This window comes from Perognathus longimembris, chromosome 6 (genome assembly GCF_023159225.1).
Source record: "Perognathus longimembris pacificus isolate PPM17 chromosome 6, ASM2315922v1, whole genome shotgun sequence".
In the NCBI taxonomy this organism is placed as follows: Eukaryota; Metazoa; Chordata; class Mammalia; order Rodentia; family Heteromyidae; genus Perognathus; species Perognathus longimembris.
Genome location: NC_063166.1, coordinates 67,527,367 through 67,541,980, shown reverse-complemented (window position 1 = coordinate 67,541,980; position 14,614 = coordinate 67,527,367). Strand labels below are relative to the sequence as shown.

The window sequence follows — 14,614 nt, the reverse complement described above, 5'->3', positions numbered from 1 at the left end:
GCTGGCTTTGATCTATGATCCTCAGATCTCAGCCTCCTGAATACTATAGGCGTGAGCCACCTGCACCTGACAAGTTTCCCCCTTATGTACCTTCCACCAGGATCTGGAAGATGTGGAACTCAGGCCCCCCCAGAATCTCTAGTTTGACCTAGTGAGAGAATCAGCTCCACCCTCACTCTGTTCCTTTGCCAAGGAAATGAGGAATTGCGCATTTCAGCCATAGTCCACCACAAAGCTGGAATCATCCTGAATATATAATAGCAGAGGGAGGAAAGAATGAGGGGGGAGAGACAAGGGGAGGAAAGTAGGGAAAGGAGGATGTTTTTCCATTGTGCAGAACTACATCAGGCAAAACTGGAAATGGCATCTCAGCCTAGAGGTGATATAGCCATCCTAAGAGCTGGTGTGGGACAAAGATTTACTAGAACTTGCCCCAATTCCTGTTGAAGCAAACTGTGCCTTCAATAACGAAAGGTGACAGGTTTCTCCAGGTCACAGGTGCCACGTAGCTGAAGAAGGAATAGCAGGGGCTGGGAATATGGCCTGGTGGCGAGAGCTTGCCTTGTATACATGAAGCCCTGGGTTCAATTCCCCAGTACCACATATATGGAAAATGGCCAGAAGTGGCGCTGTGGCTCAAGTGGCAGAGTGCTAGCCTTGAGCAAAAGGAAGCCAGGGATAGTGCTCAGGCCCTGAGTCCAAGGCCCAGGACTGACAAAAAAAAAAAAGGGAATAGCAGGGAAAGAGGCCACAAACACTACCTTCCTTACTCTCCCCCACACACAGATTCTCTTTCCCCTGCCCTTCCCTCAAGCCCTAGAAGGGTAGAGGTTATGCTTATGGCTTAAGAAGGTTGTGGCTGGGCCCTGGCCTGTCAGGCCCCTTAGCCTCAACCTTCATCTGAACAGGCATAAGGATCTTCCTTAGCATCACCATTAACCTTAAGGAGCAAACTATGGCACGCACGCACACACACGTGCGCACGCGCGCACACATAAACACACATAGTTCCTTTCACCAGGGAACAAAGGCAGTCCTTCCTGCCAACTTTCAGACAATGATGATTTGGAAAAGCTTTCATAGCTGAGAAAGGACTAGAATACCTTCAGGGAGACAGGAAAAGGAGGGGCTGGCAGAGGAGCCTCCCTCCAGCCAACTTCTTAGTACTGTTAATTAGTAAACATTGTTAATATTCACTATATGCTCACTCTCTGCCAGGCAATCCACAGAATGTTTACCCAAGCCTAGGGCTATTACAAGTAAATGTCTATGAAAATGGAGGGCCATTTATTACAAGTAAATGTCTATGAAGATGGAGGATTAGAGAGCTTCAACTATGGGCAAAGCTGGCTTCATCCTCAATCTGAGATCAGATTGCACAGATGTAACAACCAAGGTATAGCTGGGCACCAGTGGCTCACACCTATAATCTAGGTACTCAACGAAGCTGAGACCTGAGGGTCTCAGTTCGAAGCTAGCCCCAAGGCGGACCCTACAAGAGTCTGAGACTCCAATTAACACCAAAACTGTGTTAAGTAGAGCTGTGGCTCTTCCAGCCTTAAGAAAAAGCTAAGGGACAGTGCTGAGGCCGAGAGTTCAAATCTCAGTACAGAAACCAAAAGCACAGCTAGGTGCCTATGGCTCAGGCTAGTAATCTTAGCTACTCAGGAAGCCAAGATCTGAGGATCATGAGTTTTTTTGAAACCTGAACAGGAAAGTCTGTGAGACTTCTCTCCAATTACCCATCCTCCAAAAAGCCAAAAGTGGAGCTGTTGCTCAAGTGGCGGAACACCAGTCTTAGGTGGAAAAACCTCACTCAGAGACAGCTCTCAAACCCAGAATTCAAGCCCCTGAACTACAGAAAAAAAAAAAAAAAACCTAAGGCAGGGAGGGCAATGGACTTGCTCAGAAAAGCTTTCAAAAAGCAGACCTATGCCTGTTTAACACATATGCTACAGCTACAGATAACCACCATTCGCATGTTTACAGTACCCAATTGCTGTGAAACAGACATCTTGGGCCTGGAAGTGAAGCTCAGTGGTAGCACTCTGGCCACTCATATGCAAGGCCTGGGGTTTGACTGCCCCAACTCTGGAAAATAAAAGTATGTCTAAAGACAGGCACTGGTGGCTCACACCTGTACATAGCTACTCGGGATGCTGAGATCTGAGGATCTGAGTTTGAAGCCAGCCCAGGCAGGAAAGTTCATGAGACTTGACTTCTACAGAAAAAGCCGGAAGAGTGCTAGACGAACAAAAAGAGCCTAGGGACAGTGCCCAGGCCCAGAGTTCAAGCCCCGCCCCCACCAGCAAATATATATACATTTGTTTATTTATTTATTTATTTATTTATTTCTGGAAAAATCAGTTTTACACCTAGGGCTTCCAATGGTCAGAGAACAGTAAGTCATAGGATCCCAGGCCGAGGCCTGAGTAAACTTAGGATTTTAGAACTCCTAAGGTTAGACTCCAAGCAAGAGCAATCCCAAACACCAATGGCCAGCAGTCTGCAAAACTATACAACATAATCTACCCTAACTCCCTCTTATTCATACATCCCTCAGCCTGCGAAGGGAGAAGCAGAGGTTCTGCAAGCTGTGAGGCTGGGAAGGAAAGCATAGCGGGAAGCCGGGGCACCGGGCGGACGACGGAGGGCCCGGGTGCCTCACCACAGGTGAAGCTCCCACAGCTGAGTCTGTGTGGCTGAGAGCAGTCCTTTCTAACTAACTTGGTGGGTGGGTCTGCTTTCTCTTTCTAGCCGGCTAGGAAGGGAAGGGCTTTTTGCTTTGTTCGCATTAGGGTTCCTCTGAGGCTTGAACTCGGGGCCTAAGCACTGTCCCTGAGCTCTTTTCCTAAAGTCTGGCACCCTACCCCTCGAGCCACAGCGCCACTTCCGGCTTCTCAGTGGTTAATTGGGATCTCACGGGGTTTCCTGCTGGGGCTGGCTTCGAACCGTCCTTATCAGTCTCCTGAGTGGCCAAGATTACCAGCGGGAAGCACCGGCGCTGGGAGGCGGCCCCTGGGGCGGGGCGGGGAGGCGCCCCCTCCCCCTCCCCCCCCCCCCGCCAGTTGCACACCGACTGCGCCCGGCCCGGGGCGCCCCGGGGAGCCGCTCCACGGAACACCCCCGGCCCGGGCGCGCACCCTGGCCCATTTGTTCATCACCCATCCCGACCATCGAGGGGGGCCTGCGCCCAGCTCCCCAGAACCGAGTCAGAACGGACCGGAGCCACCTGCTGCGCTAGCCGGGCCATCCGCCCGGGACTGGGAGATAGGTACGGATAGCCCTCCCCTCGACGCCTCCTGCTCCGCCCCTAACCCCTCCCCCGACCCCGACTGAGGACCCCGGGGCCGCTGAGCAACCGCTGACCCCCAGCCTTCGGGGGTCTCGGGGCGCAGCGAGGCACCGCCCGCACCCGGGTCCCACCATGCTACGTCCCTCCCCCCTCCACCCCGGCCACCCCAGCCGAGCCCCGGGACCTCCCCTCAGCGCCCCCCCCGCCGCCTACCCGGCCTCGCACCGGCGGGCCGATCCCCGCGGTCCCGAGGGTCTCCCCAGGCAGATCTAAGCCGCCCTCCTCCCTCGGGGTCCCCTCCATCAGCCTCGGGCGCCGAGGGACCGGGGCGTCCCGGCGCGGCGCGCTCACCTGCCGCGAGGCCCGCGGGGTCGGGGTCGGGGTCGGGGCCGGCGGGGTCGGGGCCGGCGGCGGGCGGCCGCGCGGGGCGCTGGGCACGCGAATCTCCGGCTCCGATCACCGGGCTACGTTTACTTGGGCCACTTAACCCCCGCGCTGCCGGGCGGCCGGGCGGGCGGGAGCGGCCACCCCGTGGCCCGCGCGAGAGCAAGCGGGAGCCGTCGGTCGGGGGCGCTGCAGGCGTCCACGCGGGCTGCGGCCGCGGGGCTGGGGCCCGGGAGGGGGGGGGGGCGGCCGCGGGGAGGAAGCGACGCGGGCGGGCCGGGCGGCGGAGTGGGTCCGGAGGGGGCGGCGCCGACTCCCCTTGTACCCGGGGCCCGGCCGTCGCCCCGCCCCCGCCCGGGGGCGCCCCCGCCGCAGCCACTCACAGCCCGGGCCGGCGCGGGGGGGAACGGACGAGGGAAATTTGAAATCCCTCCCGGAGCCTCCCCTCGCCCCTCCTCCGCGGGGCGGGCTCGGGTCCACCCTCACCCCATCCCACCCCACCCCACCCCCGGGCCTGCTAAATGGCCCTGGGGAATCGTGCGTCTCTCCCCCCACCCCCACCCCCCAGGTCCCTGTCCCCTACCCCCACCCCCACCCCACTACACACAGACACACATGCGAGGGGGGGGGGGCAGACCAGGAACAGTCCTCAGCGGAGTCACACAGCGGCCCCACTGCTTGCCGTGCCCCCCACCTGCAGCCGCGATGCCACCTGCACGCCGCCCTGTCCTTACCGGCCACCTCGGCCGTGGACCCCTCTAATCCTTCCTGCCTGCCACCCTGCTCTGCCTTTGTCAGCCATCTTAGGGGGGAGGGGAAGGCAGGGGAGCGGGAAGAGGCAGTTTGGTCCCTGCCTACCCCTGGGTTCCACCTAGCAGGCCCGGGGCCAGCTGCGGGCCAAGCCGCCCTGTTACCAGATCTCAGCTGCCTCTGCACTGATGCACTGGAGCATCATCGTTGTACCTCATGTTTATATTTATTTTAGGCAAGGAGGCCTATTTGCCTGCTTCTTGTCTGTCTCCACGCGTAAGGCTCTGGAAAGAATCAAAGTGGATGGATGTTCAATAAATGTGATGGATGGATGAATGAATGAAATGACGTGACTGCCTACAAAGCCCTAGAGGAGGTCTCCCTCCACACCTCTTCAGGCATCTCCCATCCTCTTCCTTTTTGAGTTCATGTCAAACTCATCTTCCCCTTGATGCTCTTCAGATGCAACCTTTCCTTGTGATTGAGGCCTTCAGCTGGTTCGCTCCACGTGGACCTTCTTCACCCAGATCTCTGCAGGGCCAGCTCATCACCACCCTCTTCTCTCTCCCAAAGCACTGACCACCTTGAGGAGAGAGGCTCTGTGGGTCCTCATCTGCTCCTGTTCTACTTCATTCTGTTCCGATTGCACTTAAACCTACCGGAAATGGCTTTTGCATTATTTATTGTTTTCTTATTTACTACTTGCGCCACAACACCACTTCCAGCTTTTTCTATATATGTGGTGCTGAGGAATCAAACCCAGAGCTTCATGTATACAAGGTGAGCAGCTTACCACTAGGCTATATTCCCAGCCCAATACAAGTTTTTTGAAAGAATGAATGAGTGAATGAATGACCACAAGTTTCCTTCCTCTAAGCACCCAAACACAGCTTTCTCCTGGCATCTCTTAGTGGTTAGTGAGTAATGAGCAAATAGCGTTCAGCACTTTGGTTGGGTTTTTTTTTAACTGTATTTTTTTTGTGTGTTTTCTTTTTTGGTACTGGGGATCGAACCCAGGATGTTGCACTTGCTAGGCAAGCGCTTTGCCACTGAGCTACATCCCAGCCCGTGTTCAGCACTTTGGGAGCTATGAAGCTTCTTGGTTTCCTGGACCTTGTTCTGGCTGAGAACCCAGGGAGAGGCTAAAGAGATATTAGGAAGACAAAGACAGCTTCCCACCCCGCCTCCAGGGGGGGGCCCCATGTGGTGGAACAGCTGGAACTTCTTGGTGATCTGGACAAACATCCCAAAATGTGTCCCATGGTTTAGCTCCACCATTTGTCTTCATGAGAGAAAAAAAAAAAAATGTATTGGAGCTGGTGGTTTGGGAGGACTGGTGGGGCTCTGCTTCTGTCCTGAGCCCCAAGCCAGGAGTTCCCACCTCTCAGAGAGGAATCTAAGCCATAAATGAGAACACCTGGGGGCCCTGGTTCAGCTTGTGGGGGGGGGGGGTGTGGAGAATCCATGTGCTGCCATCTGACATTCTGCAAACTGCAGACAGCCTCAATCAAGGAAGAAAAAGTAGAAGGTTTGAATGAACTCATGGCCTCCTCCATGACCTTTGGGAAGGATCCTGAACCTCAGGAGGATGTGTGAGAGTAAAATGGTCTATTTCCATTGCTTCTAGAGGGGACAGGAGATGACAGTTTGCAAAGTTCATATTTGCCATCTCATTTGAGCCTCACAGCCCTCCCCAAAAGGAGACAAGGCGACAAAAACTGGGGTCCCATTTCAGAGGAGGGGACAAAGATTTAAATGTAAACAGAATTACAACACCTGCTGTGGTCTCTTGGCAGTGTTCCCTTGGCTGAGTTTATTTTAAAATGTATTCTGCTAAATTATAATCTAATCGTGCTGCTAATCAATGCTAATTAAGGAGATAAGAATTCTAGTTAGGGGTGGGTGTGTAGCTCTGTGGTCAACCCTGGAGTTCCATCCCTAACACAGTCCCCCCATACACACACATCTGTGATTAAAGGTTGTTTGTTTTGTCAACACACAAGAATGTTCTTGTTCTTAAGGAATAAACATGACCTACCTAGGGGTAAAAAAGGGCAGTTTCACCCATTTATCCTCAAACAGTTCTGAAAATTAAGATACATGTATATGTGCAGGGAGGTTTTAAAGCAAGTGGGGCTAAAAGACAAGCAAATGGAGAATCTAGTTTTAAAATATTCATGATGGCCAGGCATCAGTGGTCCATGCCTTTAATCCTGGCTACTTAAGAGGCTGAGGGTCATGGTTCAAAGCCAGTGGGGCAGAAAAGTCTGTGAGACTCTTATTCTCCACACCACTACAAAAAAAACCAACGTGGACCTGTGTCTCACATGGTTGTGTCTCACATAGTAGAGCATTGACCTTGAGCAAAAGAAGCTCAAGGAAGCACCCAGGCCCAGAGTTCAAGCCCCAGGACTGGCAAAAAAAAAAAATCACCAGGTAACTGGAAGTTTGGCTCATGGCTAAGCATCAATCGGCCTTGAATGAAAAAGCCAAACAAGATCACAAGGCCCTGAGTTCAAGTCCTAGTACACACACACACACGTTTTTTGTACTTATAATTCTGTATATATTAGAGATTATATCAAATAAAGATATACCATAAAAACATGCACACACATATATATATATCCTAGACATTGTGTTAAAAACGCAATACACTGATTACTTACTCCTGTATCATGATCAACATCATATGTGGGTTCAATTATACTTCCATATTTTGTGCTTTTAAACCAACTACAGGTTTTTATTTTGTTGTTTTGTTTTGGGCCTGTACCAGGGTTTGAACTCCAAGCCTCAGGCTTTCCCTTAGTTTTCTCCACTTGCAGCAAGTCTTCTCCTGCTTTAGCTACTCCTCCACCTCCAGCTTTTTTGCTGGTTAATTGGAAATAAGAGACTCTAGGATTTATTTGCCTGTGCCAGCACCGGCTTTAAACCCAGAACCTCAGATCTCTGCCTCCCAAGAGTAGCTAGGATCACAGACATGAGGCACCAGCTCCAGGCCAGGTTTTTCATAATATCTGAAAAATACTTAGGGCCTCTCTGACACGTAATATATGTTTAATATAGAGGAGATATTTTTATGAGCATTCTGTGTTTTCTCTATGTCACATCTTCCTTATCTCTACAATGGAGATAGACAATAGGGGTTGGATGCATGATTCAGTTGGTAGAGCACCAGTCAAGGAGCAAAAGAAAAGCTTCAGGTACTGAGTTCAAGTTCCAGTCTCAAAAAATATGTTTTTAGTGGAGATAATAATTTTACCTACTTCAAAGGACTGTTGAGCAAATCAACTGTTGTTGAGTTGTTAGATGTCAGTCATTGGAAAACGCCATGAAACTGCTTGGGAAATAAAAACAATACCATCCTTAATGGATAAATAAATGCACTACTTTTGGGGGGGGGGTGAGGAGGGAGTCAGCTCTTGGCAAGTAGAGTTGGGGAGCTCCTCCTGTTGGGATAGCCTTGCCATCCCTTGGGCTCCCCTGTAAAAAGGCAAGTCCACTGGCTCTGCAGGCAGCCTTAAGTAAGATCAGCTCCAGCATCAATGAAGACTTAGCCGGGAAAGGTAATTTGCCTGAGACCCACAGTTGGTTTGGTGGCAGAACTCATCAAGACTGCCAGCTCAATCATTGTCGTCGCCCCCCCCCCCATGACACCTCCCATACTATGCTAAGGAGCTGGCTCCGTGGTGTGTCTTCTCACCCTAATTGGAATAATAATGACAAGAGTTCAGGCAACTTCCCTGTGCTTGTATGTGAAAGGCCCCCATTGTAAAGTACTCCAAGCTTAATTGCAATGTCATTAGAGGCCATGTTCATTTGCAATGTGGATTCTCACCTTTCCTTTTCAAACCGGAACACTCAGACCACCTTTTTTTTTTTTTTTAATTTAAGTGAGCTGACGAACTATTTTCTATAAAAAGTACTTGACTAGACAAATACGTGAATCTTCCCGGGTACTATTCACCCCAGCTGTGATCTGGTTTGCTGCTGTTTTATGGTGGTGCTAAGAATGGACCCTGGGACCTCGCTTACCCTAGGTAATACTCTCCCCCTGAGCTACATCTCCCCAGCTCCCCCCCCCCCGGCTATTTAATTGACTTTAATTCATCCACACTTGAAGTTTACCAAGAGCCAAGTTAGGCATGCAGTCATGTGTTCATTATCATCTTTCCCCCTTCCCTAGACCTAGCTTCCCTAATTTTGGAGCTTTGGCTCAGTTACCATCTGCCTGTGAACTCTCTAAGGATCTTGTGAAGGTTTGCATCTTCCCCTTGTTGGGTATTCACTTCCGCTGCTGTCACGTGAGGCAGCTAATGTCCCATGGAATGGCTCCCCAAAACCTCAGTATCTTCCTTGACCCTTTGCCCTGTTACCTGAATCCACTTCCTGGATTGATTCTGTGTCTAGACTGCCTGCTCTCGATAACTTCTTTTATTTCTGTGGTGCTGTGGATCATACCCTGGGCCTTGCACACAAGAGAAGAGAGGTAAGTGTTGTACCTCTACTCGAGTTCTTCCTGCCTTGTTTCCTCCTTGTCCACGCCTGCCCTTGTTTCTGGCAGACCCATTCCTCCAAGCTTCCGGAAGTCCAGAATCACAGCATGTAGGCTACCCTGCCTGTAGGCTGTGCTTGGGAAAGTCATTGCTCAGCTATGCAGACCTGTGGGGTAGCTTGGGAAGGTAGGGGAGACGTGTCCAGGGCCTAACTGAAATAAATGAGAGAAAAGATCTGCTTCCTTTTTACTTATGTGTGGTGTCTGTCTCTCCCACTCCAGTTGTCTTTTCCTCCAGGAAACCTGCCAATGAGACCCTCTTCCCAGCATTTACCTCCTTTGCCATGTCATTAATTGACTTGGTTTTGTTTTATGCCGGTCAGAGGGCTTGAAATTGGGGCCTGAGCACTGTTTCTGGGCTTTTGTGCTCAAGGTGAGTGCTCTATTATTTGAGCAACAGTTCCACTATCGGATTTGGGGGGGGGGGTGTTATTGGAGATAAGCTCACAGACTTTCCTACTGAATCTGGCTTTGAGCTAAGATCCTCAGATATCAGAATCTTGAGTACACAGGGTTATAGCCAGGAGCCACCAGTGCCTGGCTGCATAGTGTTTTAACTGACTTTTCAAACAAGGTTGTGTCATCCTGATTAGACGCTGTGCAGCAGGAGGGAGGAGCAGCTGTAGTTTGTCTTGTCCCTGTTATCCCCTCCCCAGCATCTAGCATAGCACAGAGCCTGTCATACTCCCCATGAGTGTCCCATAAGAATCTACTGGATGGAGCCAGGCACTGGTGGCTACTCAGGAAGCTGAGATCTGATGATTGTGGTTTGAAGACAGCCAGGGCCGTAAAGGCTGTGAGACTCATCTCCAATTAACCACCAAAAAGCTGGACATTGAGCGAGGACTCGGAGCGGGGGTGGGGAAGCTCAGAGTCAGCATCCAGGCCCGGAATTCAAGCCCCCACAACTGGAAAAAAAAAATCTACTGGATGGACGATGGATGATAGATGGATTCCCATCTTTCAAATGATGAAAAAGATCTAGAAGAAAGTCCTTCTGCTAACACCTTCCAGGCCACTCCCCAGTGCACATAGCAGTGCTCTCTCCCCAAGGCAGTCTTTCTAGGGGGCAAGCTGGGCATTCACTTTATAATGGTCCTGAAGAGAAAAACAAAGTAAACAATAGAGATCCCAGGCCTCCTCTTCTCAGGCAGTGGTTCCTCCCATGAATTTGAAATGAAAAGTGAAGTCTGGAAAAGCAGAAGCATTATCACTCCCCCTCTCCCCACTCAAAACTGCCTATGGGCCCTTTAAAAAGCAAATTTGCAGACAACTTGAATATCCTCCGATGCTAAGGCCCTAGCATCTTAAGAAATTGAAGCTTTACTCCATGAATTCCACATTTAAAGTTTATCTCAACAAAGTCTCTTGAGCTTTGGCCTGAGATTTTTAAACAAGAAAGTAAGTTCATCCCTAAATCCTAAGCAAAAAAGAGAATTGGAAATTTTGGTCCTCACTGATAAACGATTTATAACAATAATTTACCACAGTAATATTGCAGTTTATATAAGGCTAAAACTACAAATGGAACTGACTCCCTGTCCCCTGGCTTCTAACAAGCTTAGGGTCAGTTTCAAAATTGACCAATTCTTTCTCCATTGCTCCACATATAGGTGTCTTTGCACCCTACTAGTTTATTATTTTCTTTTTTCCTTTGCCTTGCTGTGGATGGAACCCAGGGCATCAACAGATACTATGGTAGTGCTCTTCCATCAAGCTTCACTCTAGCCCCATCACCAGCATCCCTTTTATTAGTATCTTTTTTTTTTTTTTTTGTCAGTCATGGGGCTTGAACCTGGGGCCGCGGTGCTGTCCCTGAACTCTTATGCTAGTGTGGGCTTACTTTGAACATCATCCTCAGATCTCACCCACCCGTGTAGCTCGGATGACAGGCGCGAGCCACCAGCACCCGGATGACAATTGTTTTTTGTTGTTCTAAGTTTTAGTAGAAGAGGACCTCAGAGTTCATCCTGCAAAGATGCTCTCTGTTAACAGCTGAAATCCTGTCTCTGATGGCAATGGTTCTGTATCCAGTAATAGGAGAAGATAAGCAAAGGAGACAAGAGATTTGTGTTCTTTCTTCCAATCAAACATGGATCTACAATGATCTGAAAATTAAAAGTTTAATTTCAGAGAACTCCTGGAGTGTTTCAGAACTTTCACCTGGGGGAGCCAGGCCCGGGGACAAGATTCACAGCAGGAAGCTCCTGCTTTCTGCACTTGTTGCAGCTCCACCAGCTCCTTTCACTTACCCCATGGGGGAGGGGTCCCAGGGCCTCTGCGGGGGTATTTTAAAGAGAATGAAGGGGGCAGGGTGTACCTCATTAAGTCTAAAGTGGGGGTGGGATGTTCCTCTAGCTAGGAGGCCCAGCCCTGCCTGCATTTCCTGCTTTAGTTAACACTTCAATTTTAATCCCTTAGTCTCAAAGTGGATTCTGAAAAAAGGTTGGAAAATCTTTTTATCTATAGTACTTCCTCCAAGAGAGGTTCCAAAATGCCATAGATGCCTCAATCCTATGATAAAGTTTGATTTCGAAACTAGGCATAAGTGATTAACAAGGTTAATAATAAAACAGAAGACAAGCCTGGCACCAATGGCTCATGCCTGTAATCCTAGCTACTCAGGAGGCTGAGATTTGAGGATCAAGGTTCCAAGACAGCCAGGGCAAGAAGGTCGGTAAGACTGTTATCTTCAATAAATTACTCAGAAAAAGCCAGAAGTAGTGCTGTGGCTCAGTGGTAGAGTGGTAGCCTTGAGCCAAAGAAGCTCAGGAACAAGAAATACCCAGGCCCAGAGTTCAAGCCCCAGAACTGGCAATAAATAAGTAAATAAAGAAGACAGAGTGGGCTGGGAATATGGCCTAGTGGCAAGAGTGCTTGCCTCCTATACATGAAGCCCTGAGTTCAGTTCCCCAGCACCACATATATGGAAAATGGCCAGAAGTAGGCACTGTCCTTGAGCAAAAAGAAGCCAGGGACAGTGCTCAGGCCTTGAGTTCAAGCCCCAGGACTGGCAAAAAGAAAAAAAGAAGACAGAGACTGGCATCAGTGGTTCATACCTATAATCCTAGCTACTCAAGAGGTTGAGATCTGATTGAGATTGAGGTGGAAAGAAAAATCCATGAAATTCTTATCTCCAATTAACCCACAAAAAGCTGGAAGAAGTGGAGCTGTGGCTCAAGTGGTAGAACAATAACTTTGAGGAAGAAAGAAAGAAAGAAAGAACTCAGGGACAATGCCTTCAAGTCCCAGGAATGGGAGGAAAAGAAAATCCCAGAAGACAGATATGGTATTGTGATACATGCCTGTAATCTCAGCACTAAGGTAGTGGAAGCAGAAGGATTGGTAAATTCAGGGATAGCCTGGGTTACATAGTGAAATCCTGTCTCAAAACAAACAACAGCAATAATCATAATTTTAAAAGCTTATAAAGACACTGATGTAATCCTAGCTCTCCAGAGGCTGAGTGTTGAACTCAGGGCCCAAGCAGGAAAGTCTGTAAGACTCTTATCTCCAACTAGCCACCTAAAAACCAGAACTGGAGCTATGGCTCAAAGTGGTAGGGCACTAGCCTGGAGCAAAAACCTCAGGGACAGCATGAAAGGTTATGTCCTGGCCATCCCAGAGGACCATGCAGAGATAATCACAGGCAGGAGAAGAAGGTTCATAAGGAGGTTTATTAGTGGAGCCATAGTTCCCATGGGAGAGGGAGCTAGATGGCATCTGTACCTTATCTAGGTGGCAGCTTCTCTCTCTGCGGGTAAAGGGGAAGTAGGTAGGTAGTGAGTAGGAGTGGCTTATTAGGTATGGGTAGATCTGGTATGGCTAGTGGGAGGAGCTGAGGACCTGAGGCTAGGGAAATGCTATCAAGGCACAAGGTCCTGAGTTCAAGATTCATAACTGACAAATGAGCAAACATATAAAAACAAAATATAGAGCCTGGGAATGTGGCTTAGTGGTGCTTGCCTAGCATGCATGAAGCCTTGGGTTTGATTCCTCAGTACCACATAAACAGAAAAGGCTGGAAGTGAAACTGGCTCAAGTGGCAGAGTGCTAGGTTTGAGAGCAAAAGAAGCTCAGGGACAGTGTTCAGGCCCTGAGTTCAAGCCCGAGGACTGGCAAAAAAAAAAAAAAAAAAAGACTGGTAATCAACTCATGTTTTGGCATTGGAAGCAGAAAACTCTCTCCTCCATTTTTTTTTTTTTTTTTGCCAGTTCTGGGCCTTGAACTCAGGGCCTGAGCACTGTGCCTGGCTTCCTTTTGCTCAAGGCTAGCACTCTACCACTTGAGCCACAGCGCCACTTCTGGCCGTTTTCTGTACATGTGGTGCTGGGGAATCAAACCCAGGGCTTCATGTATAGGAGGCAAGCACTCTTGCCACTAGGCCATATTCCCAGCCCCACTCTCCTCCATTTTTTCTTACTTTAATTCTAAATAAATCCTAGCTAGAACAAAATTACAGTCTTGGGAATGTGGCTCAAATGATAATAGAGTAATGCCTAGCTAGAAGAGTCCTTGAGTTCAACCCCCAGTACTTACTGCCAGAATAAAAATAAAATGAATAAATAAATCCAAGGTGGAATCGTAAATCTACTGACCTCTCATCCAGCCCTGTAAACTTCAAGTGTTTAAGTGAGCCATGCAGCTTTCCTGAGCTTCGGAACAAACAACCTCAAGGTTTTGAGACAAAGGTGGATAGCAGTTAGGTTGGGGATGGGGGTAGGTATTCATTTGTTTGTTTTTGCTGGTATTGGCTGGGTCTTGAACTCAAGACCCCTCACTCTAGCTCAGTTCGTGTGTGCACATTGCATGTTAGTACTGGGACTTGAATGATGACAAGGAAGAGTGTGTGTGAGGGCCTGAGTTCAAGTCTTCTTTACCAGCATACACACACGTGTGTGTGCACACAGACACACAAGTGTCTGAGGCCTGCCATGGTTCTCCCCATCTCAGTGACCTCCAGGGCCACCTGAGCACTTGCACCATGACAGCTGTTTGCTGAATCAGATTCCTCTCTAGATGTGCTGGCAGTGTGGTTCCTGGGAATTGGTTGGGAGTTTCCAGGCTGCGGTGCAGGGTGATCTGTTAGGTCACTGGGGGCGGGACCAACCACGGGCATTTCCCCAACACCTCCAGGTGATGCTAGTGCCCGTGGGAGTGTGTAACCCACTGCTCTGGCTCTCCAGGGACCAGCGCAGAGCCCTAGGATCAATCCCCAGCATTGCTAAAAATAGATGTATAGATGACAGACAGACAGACAGACAGCTCAGTGCGACGGCACAATTGCACAAGCAATATACGCTAACCGCGAACATTTTTGGGCATTCCTGGATGCCAACTAACGACCAGGACCGCCTGCCTGCCTGCCTGCCTGCGCTCCAGGCTGTGCTCTAATAGGTTTCTGTGGGGGTGGACACATGTAAGCCGCCACCCCAGGTGTCATTTTACAGTGAAATCGGGCTTCAGAGGAGCGCTAAATCCAGGGTCTCCGGGCAGTTCATCCTGCAGTGACGCCCAGCCCAGCGCAGCCCGCGGTCCCGGGGCCGGCGACGGCGGCCGTGGCGAAAGTGCGGTTGCGGAAGTGCAGCGCGGCCGGTGAGACCGGCGAGGCGGGCGGAGGAGGAAGC

General features: G+C 49.9%; 1 protein-coding gene across 1 annotated transcript in view; it reads right to left on the bottom strand.

Moving 5' to 3' along the window:
* Dnmt3b (DNA methyltransferase 3 beta) overlaps positions 1-3,679 on the bottom strand; it is a 35,414-nt gene extending 31,735 nt beyond the window's left edge. The window contains exon 1 of the mRNA XM_048349007.1: positions 3,647-3,679. The gene's annotated coding sequence lies outside the window, so the exon portion shown is untranslated. The remainder of the gene's footprint in view (positions 1-3,646) is intronic.
* Between the last annotated feature and the right edge of the window lie 10,935 nt (positions 3,680-14,614).